Below are 10,871 nucleotides of genomic sequence, written 5' to 3' on the forward strand. Positions count from 1 at the left end.
CAACTGAGATATCCTCCTTGTGAAAAAATAAAAATTGAGCATTTCATCTTCAGCTACTTGTAATTTCTGTAATTTTATAATTTTTTCAGATTGTAAACATAATAATATTTTTATTACAATTTCTTGGTGGCATGGTGGACTTAATTCTTGTTCCTAGCAATTAAATTTTAAAATTTCAGCATTACACATGGGATGAGAGTGTTTGGATTGATGTAGAGTTTTTCCCCATCTTTTTTTTTTTAATATGAAATTTATTGTCAGATTGGTTTCCATACAACACCCAGTGCTCCTCCCAACAGGTGCCCTCCTCAATGCCCGTCACCCTCCCTCCTCTCCCACCCACCCCCCATCAACCCTCAGTTTATTCTCAGTTTTTAAGAGTCTCTTATGGTTTGGCTCTCTCCCTCTCTAACTTTTTTTTTTTTTCCTTCCCTTCCCCCGTGGTCTTCTGTTAAGTTTCTCAGGATCCACATAAGAGTGAAAACATATGGTATCTGTCTTTCTCCCCATCTTTCTTAATGTCATTTAGAATTTCTCTATGACCATTATTCCATTCTTTTACCGATGCCTCCAATGGCTTATCAGCCTTAATTTTTTTTAATGTTTATTATTTATTCTTGAGAGAGTTAGAGAGATACAGCATGAGCAGGGGAGGGGCAGAGAGAGAGGGAGACACAGAATCTGAAGCAGGCTCCAGGCTCTGAGCTGTCAGCACAGAGCCCAATGGAGGACTCGAACCCATGAGCCACAAGACATGACCTAAGCCGAAGTCGGACACTCAACCAAATGAGCCACGCCGGCATCCCTTATCAGTCTTGATTTTATGTGACTAGTAATTAATGTCTAAATCTCTGCATGTTATGTTGATTTAGTTCTTCTGAATCCTTCTTTAGGAATTTAATATTTAAAGGAATGAATATTAGAATTGGAGTACTAATCTTAAGTAAAGTTTTTGTTATTGATTATTAAATACTCTTTCTGAATATTAAATATATGGTCTAAAAGGCTAAGCCATACTATGACTTTTAGGTGTTAACAGTCAAACATTCCTTAAAATACTATTTTGAGGACAAAATTAAAGCTTCACAGAAATCATCAAACATTCTATCTAATACAATTTGCTGTACAATTTATAAACAGAAACATAATCCACTCTGCTAACTGGTACATTGCTAAATGTGGCAAAGTGTCATTCAGAAAACTGGATTTCAGGAAATTATTTTTATGAGCGACTCAGTGCTAAAACAAAAACAAAAAACCCCAAGCACGTTCCCTGCTTTCATGGAGCTCACAAGTAAGGGAGGCAAGCATTAATCCAGGAACTCCATTTGTAGGTTAATGATGCCATGAGGGCATATCTGGGGGAACTGACCTCATTAGGGAGGCCAGGTGTTGAAGAATAAAGTTAACTAAGCAAAGTCGTGGATAGTGGCCTTCCAGAAAGTGAGAAAAGCATGTGCATGACCCAGGACCTAGCACACATACATGAGGCATCTACAGCTGTTGAATGAACGATGTTCTGTTGTTAAGAGATTTCAGATGCTCTGCCGAGCTCTCTTTCAAAAGATGGCCCTCCTTGAAGCTTCTGCCTGCCTCCCTCAGAGTGTGCCTGGAAGGCCTGTTCAGCTAAGACCAGTAGGGAGCACAGTGGTGCATCCTCCCACCCGCACACAGAGAAAGCTTCTCGGCCTCTCATCCCACCCTCAGTCCTGTCTCAAACTTTTCCTAGAAGCAGGTGTCGCAGGAGTACAGGAAACTTTTTGGTAGCAGCTGCAGACATTGTTGACCACCACCAGCTCTCCAAAGAAGAGCATTCTTACACAAGCTTCATCCTAAATAACCCCACAGAACATCAGCTCTGTGAGCACTTGCCTCACTCCAGGCTTATTTTCTCAGAATTTACTTCACCGATCAAGGATGTGAGAATCTCTCTTGGTGTCATCTAAAATGCACAGTCCAGGAGCTCACCCCAAACCTACAGAATCAGACTTTTAGGAGAGGGGATCTGGGTATCTCTGGTCATATGCATTTTATTTGTTTGTTTGTTTAAAAACTATTTATGTGTTTATTTTTTTATATGCTTAATTATTTAGAAGTAATCTCTATGTCCAGTGTTGGGCTTGAACTCATGACTGACCCCAAGATCAAGAGTCGCATGCTCTTCCACCTGAGCCCACCAGGTGCCCCTGGGTATATGCATTTTAACAACTCTCCCCCCATTACTTTACACCCTAAAATTTGAGAACTGCTAGTGCAAATGTTGAATAAATAAAAGTTGAAGCGAATATTGTGGCTGAGTTATCAGATGGGGTTTTGCCTGTTTCTTTGAATAAATTGTTTAGTCTAACTCTCTCCCTTATTGTGGAAAATTTGTCAGGGTGAGGGGCATCACTGTTCTGTCTGTCCTAACACCACACAGAAGACTTTTCCAGGCACTGGGTTCTGGAATCCATATATCAGCATGGATTCACCTTGCACACACTGGGGTTTTGGGTATTCTGGGCTTCAGGTCCAGAGCCACAACTCCCAGGTGGGCTAGGGGATCCTGTCTTTCACCCCTCAGTCCACCTCTGGGGTAGAAGCCCATTTGGTTGCTTAGTTGTGTGATAGCACCCTCCCTCAGAAGTGAAGAGAAATGTTTGTGCCTTCACTCAGCCTCTTTTCCTTCCCCATAACACAACCCATGTTACATACAATTAGGGACAAATGTGACCTAAGGCAATTATTTTTGGTTAAAAATGGTGTTTTTTGTGGACACCCTGGGGCATCATTGCCCATAGCCCCTGGAGTTTGGTTTACTCTTGGTAAGCAGTTTCCATAAAGGTGGATGAACACCATCTTCAGTTAAAAAATTCCATGGAAAGTGCAGTAAGGAGAGGGGTGAAGGAAACTGCAAGGCTGGATTCATGTGGGAATAGGAGTAAGAGCTCAGGTTATGGATCTAAACAGACCTGGGTCCTGATTTTGCTCTTTCCCAGAATGGTAATATCATTTGGAAAGCCATCTGACCACTCAGCTCAGTTCCCTCCCAGGGATATGGCGGCAATAATAGTTTCTCCCTCATGTTATGTTGTGAGGATCAACTAAGACAATATTTGCAAAAGCTTCGGTACAGCTCCCGGCAGAGAACCCTCAAAAAGATATGAGTGACCTTTTACTGTGTTGGATTTTTAAAAATTATTTTTAATAAACTTTTCCTGCCAGATAACCAGAATGGCAAATAAACATGCATGAAAGAAGCTGTAGTCCATTAGAGTTTATCTACCTTTAACCAGACATGGGACAAAGTAATAAATCCCATGATGGCACTCCGTATTATACACAACTTTTTTGCCATAGGCGGAGGGGTGCTGTAAGAACCTGGCCATTTCACTAGGCACAACAAATGTACAATGTGTGTACCTTGAAGTTTTTAGACCCTGAATAATGTGAAAAATCAGGCTCAATAGAGCATAAGCATCAGGAAAGAACTGGGGGAAAACCAGTTTAAATTTATATTGTAGTTACTCAATATAAAGGAATTTTTTTTAATGTTTAAAATGTTGAAGGAAGGAAAAACCAAATTATAGGAAATTGTTCTGAAACAGGTTCAAAGCCTAGGACACTGATCCAAGTGGAGAGGCCATCTGACAAATCTCCTCTGCATATGTCCACAGCCTTCATCCTTAATAGGTAGCAAAAGTTTGTTCTGGTATCTTTCCAGGAGTCCTACCCCAGGGAAGCATCCAGAATGCCACAAATAAGACAGTCATCATTGTGCCCTCAGGATAAGGAGGCAGCAAGCTCTATCCACTCAAGGCATTATGCAGATTTTCTTTTTACATCTCAAAGATTCAGAGCCCTTGGTACATTTAAAAAATACTTTAGTCACATAATGTACCCTCAATACAGGAGAAATTGATTTCCATCAATAACACCATCTCTCAATAATCCAAGTTTAAAACAGAGTAAGTTGTATTTCATAAGTATGTGGATGAGCTCTCACTTTGGTGTATACACGTGTGGATGTGATATTTCTTTTTTTTTTTATTTTCTTAATGTTTATTTTTGAGAGAGAGAGAGAAGACAGAGCATGAGTGGGGGAGGGGCAGAGAGAGAGAGACAGACACACAGAATCTGAAGCAGGCTCCAGGCTCTGAGCTGTTGGCACAGAGTCTGATACAGGGCTCCAACTCACCAGCCATGAGCTCATGACCTGAGCCGAAGTCAGGCACTTAACCGACTGAGCCACCCAGGCGCCCCATGATATTTCTTTTTATACCACATCTCAACCTGTCACCTCTTGGGTGTGTTGAGAAGAAACAAGTAGCTAAATTGTAGTAGAGATACATACTCAACTATTCATTCATTTAACCAGCTTTTATTGAACACTTACTATGTGCCAGGCCCCAGTTAGGCCCTGGAGATACACAGATAAATAAGATTTGGCCCTGCCCTTATGTTGTACATAGTCTAGAGGCAGAAGTGTTTTCCAGTTTTATAGCATAGTAAGATATGAGTTAACAAAAGTAGCCTGATTCCTGAGAACTTTCTCAGTTACAGTGCCAGAACTTTCTCAGACAGTTAAAAATAAGAAGGATCCATCATCATCATCATCATCATCATCATCATCATTGTTATAAGCAAGATCCTGGGCCATTATGCACAGTTGAGTATAAAAGAGTACCACATTCTAAGGGGGCACAAGTCACTTTATAGACTTGGTGTTTATTAGATAATTTTAGATAGATGGGAAATGGATGCTTTTTTCCAATAAATACACAGGGCATCATGTGCCTCTTGGCAGTCCTGCCCAAATAGTACTATTTTCCTATCCATTAGGCACTTAATCATTTAACCCTTCAAACAATTGTGTGAGGAAGGCATTATTGTTTACAGATGGGGAAAACTGAGGTTTAGAAAGATTACCCAGCTTCTTTAAGTTCACAAAGTTCCATACAAGCAATGTTCATGATTGAGGGCTGTTTAAAAACTAATTCATATTCTAAATTGCTTTGCACAGCAGCCCTAGAGGTAGCAAAAGATCCAGCTGAGTTGCATACTAGTTTGTCTGATTCAGACAAAGCAAAGGCACAGAAACTTACAAGAAAACCAGAAAAGCTCAATGCTGTGTTCTAGAAAAGAGATCATTCCTGGAATGTTTACATTTCGTTGCTTGTTTGTTTAACTCGTCACCATCTATAATCATGGATCACTGACCAGAATCTTATGGAAAAATCTATTAACTCAAGAGGTATATATTGAATGTATACGATGTGTAAGGCATCGTAATTGTTTCAGACATGGATCCTAATTCCAGGAAGCCTACAGTCAAGCAGAGACGATGAAATGTACTTAAATAACCACAAGGTAGAAAGGTAAATTGCTCTCATTGTTCAGAAGAGGGAGGGATTCCTTCGAAGTAGGATGACAGAGAAAGCTTCATGGAGGAGAGAACATTTGACCTAGACCTTGAAAAGTCTAGGAGGAGAGGGAATTGGACAACCAGAAGTGAGAATGAGGAGAAGATCCCAAAAGATCACTTCATCCCAAATGAAGGCAGGATATAGGAGAGGAAGAATAGATATGGGAAATGGGCAGTCATCCAGCCTGAGCCCACTGCATGGACATTTCCCAAGGCAACTCTAGGAATTTCTTGAGACTTCCCTGGTGTAACAGGAAAAGAAAGTTTCTTTCTTGGTGTAGATACTCAAAACAGGAAGTAGCCCCTACATAGGTGCTCTATTTCATGTTTGGAAGAGAAAGTTTGTACCTTGGTAAATGTTCCAAGTGAAAACATTGTTATTAGATGTTATGGCAGTGATATAATAAAACTCACAATGGTGTTGAGAATAAAAGTTCAATGTACAACAGATTTTCACTATTTGTGTCATCTTTTTTTTTTTTTTTCTTTTTTCAATGAACTACAAAACCTCCTATATACCTCTCAGGATGTGGTGAAGATTTGTTAGATGAGCATAATGACACGAAATATCTTACAAAAAGAATTATCCAGCATCTGACTCTTGATTTTGGTTCAGGTCATGATCTCACGGTTTGTGAGTTTGAGCCCCCAGTCAGGCTCCTTGCTGACAGTGTGGAGCCTGCTTGGGATTCTCTCTCTCCCTCTCTCTCTGTCCCTCCACCTCTCTCTCTCTCTCTCTCTCTCTCTCTCTCTCAAAATAAATAAACTTTTAAAAAAAGAAAAGAATTATTCAGGTGATCACCATGACCAGGGCAATATTCTTTAATAATAGCAATATAAAAACACAGTTGACACTGCTCTCTCTCTCTCTGTTTTAACCTACCAGTGTCTTTACTCATACAGTTATATATGGCATTTGCATATGCCCCACAAAGATATGGATTAAATATTACCCTTAGTCCACCACATTCTTCTCCTTTGGAAGGTTTCAAGAGGAACATTTCAAGAAAGGAATAATTAGAAAAATGTTATAACTCACATTCTTTCATTTCATATATATAATTTTAAAAATTAAATTTATCCTTGTTAGTCAGCTACCTGGGTTTACTATGAATCATTTTCAAAACTATGATTGTGGATCATGAGGCGTTAAAATAGGACAGAAATCATGTCCAATTCTGGCCAGTGGCTATGCATTGTTTACAGATCTTGAGCATGACCATCAGATAAAGACAGCAATATAATAACCCAGCCCCCTCCCTGGGCCTTGTTGTGAGGAGTATAACTTGTCTGTAGAGTGATGGATTGGTAGCTCCTTGCTATGTGAGAACATCATTTTACCCAGATTAGAGTAACAGTAATTAATTGGGGCTATTTCCAATTTTGTAGTATCATGGGTTGGAGTTAATACATAAGTTATGTCATCTGATGATGGGTTACCTTCAATATAGCCCTGGAAAAAGAATTTCTGGCATCATTCAATGATAGAAAGAATATTAGTTTGAGTAAAAACTTGTATGTGCTTAGGTCTTAGGTGAAATAAAAATTGGGGTGGACTGTCCTGTCACCCAAAAAATAATTGAAAACCATGATTTTAAAGACAAAAACTTCTTGAACTAGAAAAATTGTGAAGGAAAAAATGTAACAAAATTCTTGAAATTTAAGATATAGAATATGTATGATTAAAATATGTAAGCAAAGTGTGTGGAGGACTAGAATCACAAGAAAAGACGTCAAAATGTGGAAGGAGAACATGTAAGAAACTGGCTAAAGTAATTGCATGTGGATGATAATCATGACTTATACTTTATTTGACTGTATATTATCTTTGATTTTTAAAACTAAAAATAACTTTTAAGACATTAGTCAGGTGTCCTTGGTATTTGTAGTGTTTACTTTTTATATATATCATTCACTCTGTGCTTGCCTCAAAACAGTTTTTGGAAACTGTTGGATTACCAATGACTAGTGAATAAATAAATACACAAAACTCTGTGAGAAAGCAGTTGGGGTGCAGTAGGCTGAGGGCGACTAAAACAAAGAATTTCATTGCTCTGACTTTTACTCATCCCTCTTTTATATTCTGCATTCTGAACCTCATAGAATCTCTCTGAAGATTTCATAATTTCAGTTTTACCCAACTCATCCACCTTATAATTATGAATATATGGACATAATTAACTGAATCACTTTGAGAGAGAAAAAAATACCCTACTTAAGGCTAATTAGATGAATCATGAATGCCTGGAAGAATGCATTTCAATAAGGTGAAAAACTTTGGATAAAAATTTAATGAAGTTTCCAATTGCATTTGACTACAGAGGATATTGATAAATGTTCATTCCATGCAGATTATTAAATTGTATTGATTTAGGATCTCAAAGTCTAAATACCGCCATTGCCTCCAGAGGAGACCTGATTGCACTTACATGTCACATTCATAAAAAACATAGTGCACTAATTGGGAGTCTCCCGCCATCTGCACACTTGCTTCCAGGCGCACATAAAATGATCAATGGGAAAGCAGGGTCAATCCAGGCAGACTGCGAGTGAAATTAAAATAATAAAATGTCTAAACATTTAACTGCAAATAGGAAATCTTTATACCCACCCACACCCTATTCTGTAGCATAAAGCTAAGGCACAATTATTCATATACCTCAAGTAATTTGCAGGCTCCATACAAAATCTCATTTAAAATAAGAAATTGCTATTTCTGCACATTTATTCTACCAAATGCCAGCTAATTGCTGCAATGGCCATTATAAAGAATAATTTTCGCTTAGTGAAAAAAAAAGGAATGAAGAGAACATTTTCTGGTTTTGTTCCTCTGCGAAGGCTCTATTCAGTGAATACTGAATGCACAGCGTTTCACTGCTACATTTATTATGCTGAGAGGTCAAGTATTACACAGCATCTTGTATTACGCTTTGCATGCTAAGTATTTCACTTCACAAATTGACCCTCCGGTGTACTTGCTACATAATGCTTTAAAAACCCAGCTAAAACGCAGGACAATTAGCAATACTTTTACTCCCAGTTAACAATGGGAACACCAATGTAGGTGATTGCATTTACAGTGTAGCTTTCTTCACAAAACATTTTTGACACATTAAGGTACTTCGGAATTGTGCAGTACCAGTCCTCTCTTGTGAATGGCTTTCCAGCATTTGCAGAGAGAAACAGTTACTGTATGTTAGAGCTTAATTGAAAAGAATTCAACCACGGCCTATGAAGCACCAATTAGGGTGATATTATATCATAAAAAGCTGTAATATCCATTTTCAGACTTGCGCATCAGCCAATACAAAGTAGGACACAATTAAAAAGATATACAGTTTAAACTCTTGAAACTGTTAAATTTAATTAGGAGTTCAGTATGAGGGGGAACAAAAGTGTGTTTGTGTGGGATGGGGCTGGGGGTGGCAGAGAAAAGGAAGTTCGCTGCAGGACTGGAGACCAGCAAGCACTAGCAGCCCAGGAGGACCACGGAAGTTGGTCCTTTCCATTTAAACCACTTTTAGTTGATGTACATCAAGTGTGGGGTGTTCGCCTTGCCCCACTGACTAGTTTCTGAGGTCAGATGAATATTCATGCCAGTCAGGAAGTGCTGCTGTCCAGTAATTCTGGTGTCCGCTGATGTCTGCAAGGGAGAGGAGGCAGGACCGGCTTGCTTGGACCATGGAAGCGGGAGTGTGGTATTGATGTTCTCTTGCTCACACAGATCAAACACAATTAAAAGAGAGTTAACTGCATTGCTTTTCTTGAGGAAAGACACAGATAATTGTGAAGTAAAATGGACGTGGCCAGATCAGCATAAGTGTCTTTGCAGGCTTGGCTCTGAATGTAATATTTAAATACTGGAACCTGCATGAAATCCCACTTTGAGGTGACAGCCGGCAGGTAATTATCAGTAAAACAACATTATCAAAGTTCTCGTGCGTAGCATGTTTGACTGACTGGAGTGCTTCTCCTTACAAATCCCGCTAATATCCATTTCAATCTGCTTTAATATGTTCACAAGTTGGGGCTTATTTTGAATTCCACTGGGTAAATGAGGACAGCACACTTTGAATTTGCATACTATACACATTCCTTTCATTTGTGGAAGGTTTCCAGAGTATTTTTAAAGGAAACTGCTAATATCCAGAATCCAGAAAAACTTTTTTGCTGTAACTACAATGAAAATAGAAAACAGCTCATGTATCTGTTGTATTTATTTCATTTGAAGCTATACAGGAGGTCTATGAAAATGATCCTTATTATGTTTGAAGAAGGAAGGTTATTTTAAAATTTACCAGTGATATGCAGTTTTCTAAGGTATTCAAGGTATTGAAACTAAAAGTTAAATTAATTTTTTAAAAAGTCTGTGTTTGATAGCCAAATTAAGGAGTCTAAATTTCCATCAATGAATGAATGGATAAAGATGTGGTTTATATCCGGGCGCCTGGGTGGCTCAGTCGGTTAAGTGTCTGACTTCAGACGCTCAGGTCATGATCTCACATGATCTCAGGTTTGTGAGTTCGAGCCCCATGTCAGGCTCTGTGCTGGCAGCTCAGAGCCTGGAACCTGCTTCAGATTCTATGTCTCCTTCTCTCTCTCTGCCCATCCCCCACTTGTGCTCTGTTTCTCTCTGTTTCTCAAAAATAAATAAATGTAAAAGATGTGGTTTATATATACAATAGAATACTACTTGGCAATGAGAAAGAATGAAATCATGCCATTTGTAGCAACATGGATGGAACTGGAAGATACTATGCTGAGTGAAATAAGTTAGAAGAAGACAGATAACATGTTTTCACTCATGTGTGGAACTTGAGAAACTTAACAGAAGACTATCAGGGAAGGGAAGGAGGAAAAAATGGAGGGAGGCAAACCATAAGAGGCTCTTAAATACAGAGAACAAACAGGGTTGATGGGGGCGTGAGGGCAGGGGGAGAGGGGAAAATGGGTGATGGGCATTGAGGAGGGCACTTGTTGGGATGAGCACTGGGTGTTGTGTGTAAGCGACAAATCACAGGAATCTACCCCCAAAACCAAGAGCACACTGTATACACTGTATGTTAGCCAATTTGACAATAAATTATATTTTTAAAAAAATAATAAAATAAAATAAAATAGACTGAAAAAAAAAAGTCTTTGTTTGAGAGGAGCCTGGGTGGCCCAGTCAGGTGAGCATCCGACTTCAGCTTAGGTCATAATCTCGCAGTTCATGGGTTCAGGCCCAGTGTCAGGTTCTGTGCTGACAGCTCGGAGCCTGGAGTCTGCTTTGGATTCTGTGTCTCACTCTCTCTCTCTGCCCCTCCCCTGCTCATGCTCTGTCTCTCTCTCTCAAAAATAAATAAACATTTGGATTCTGTGTCTCACTCTCTCTCTCTGCCCCTCCCCTGCTCATGCTCTGTCTCTCTCTCTCAAAAATAAATAAACATTAAATATATATATATATATGTATATATATATATATATA

This window comes from Herpailurus yagouaroundi, unplaced genomic scaffold (genome assembly GCF_014898765.1).
Source record: "Herpailurus yagouaroundi ecotype Mexico unplaced genomic scaffold, PumYag 141, whole genome shotgun sequence".
Taxonomy (NCBI): domain Eukaryota; kingdom Metazoa; phylum Chordata; class Mammalia; order Carnivora; family Felidae; genus Herpailurus; species Herpailurus yagouaroundi.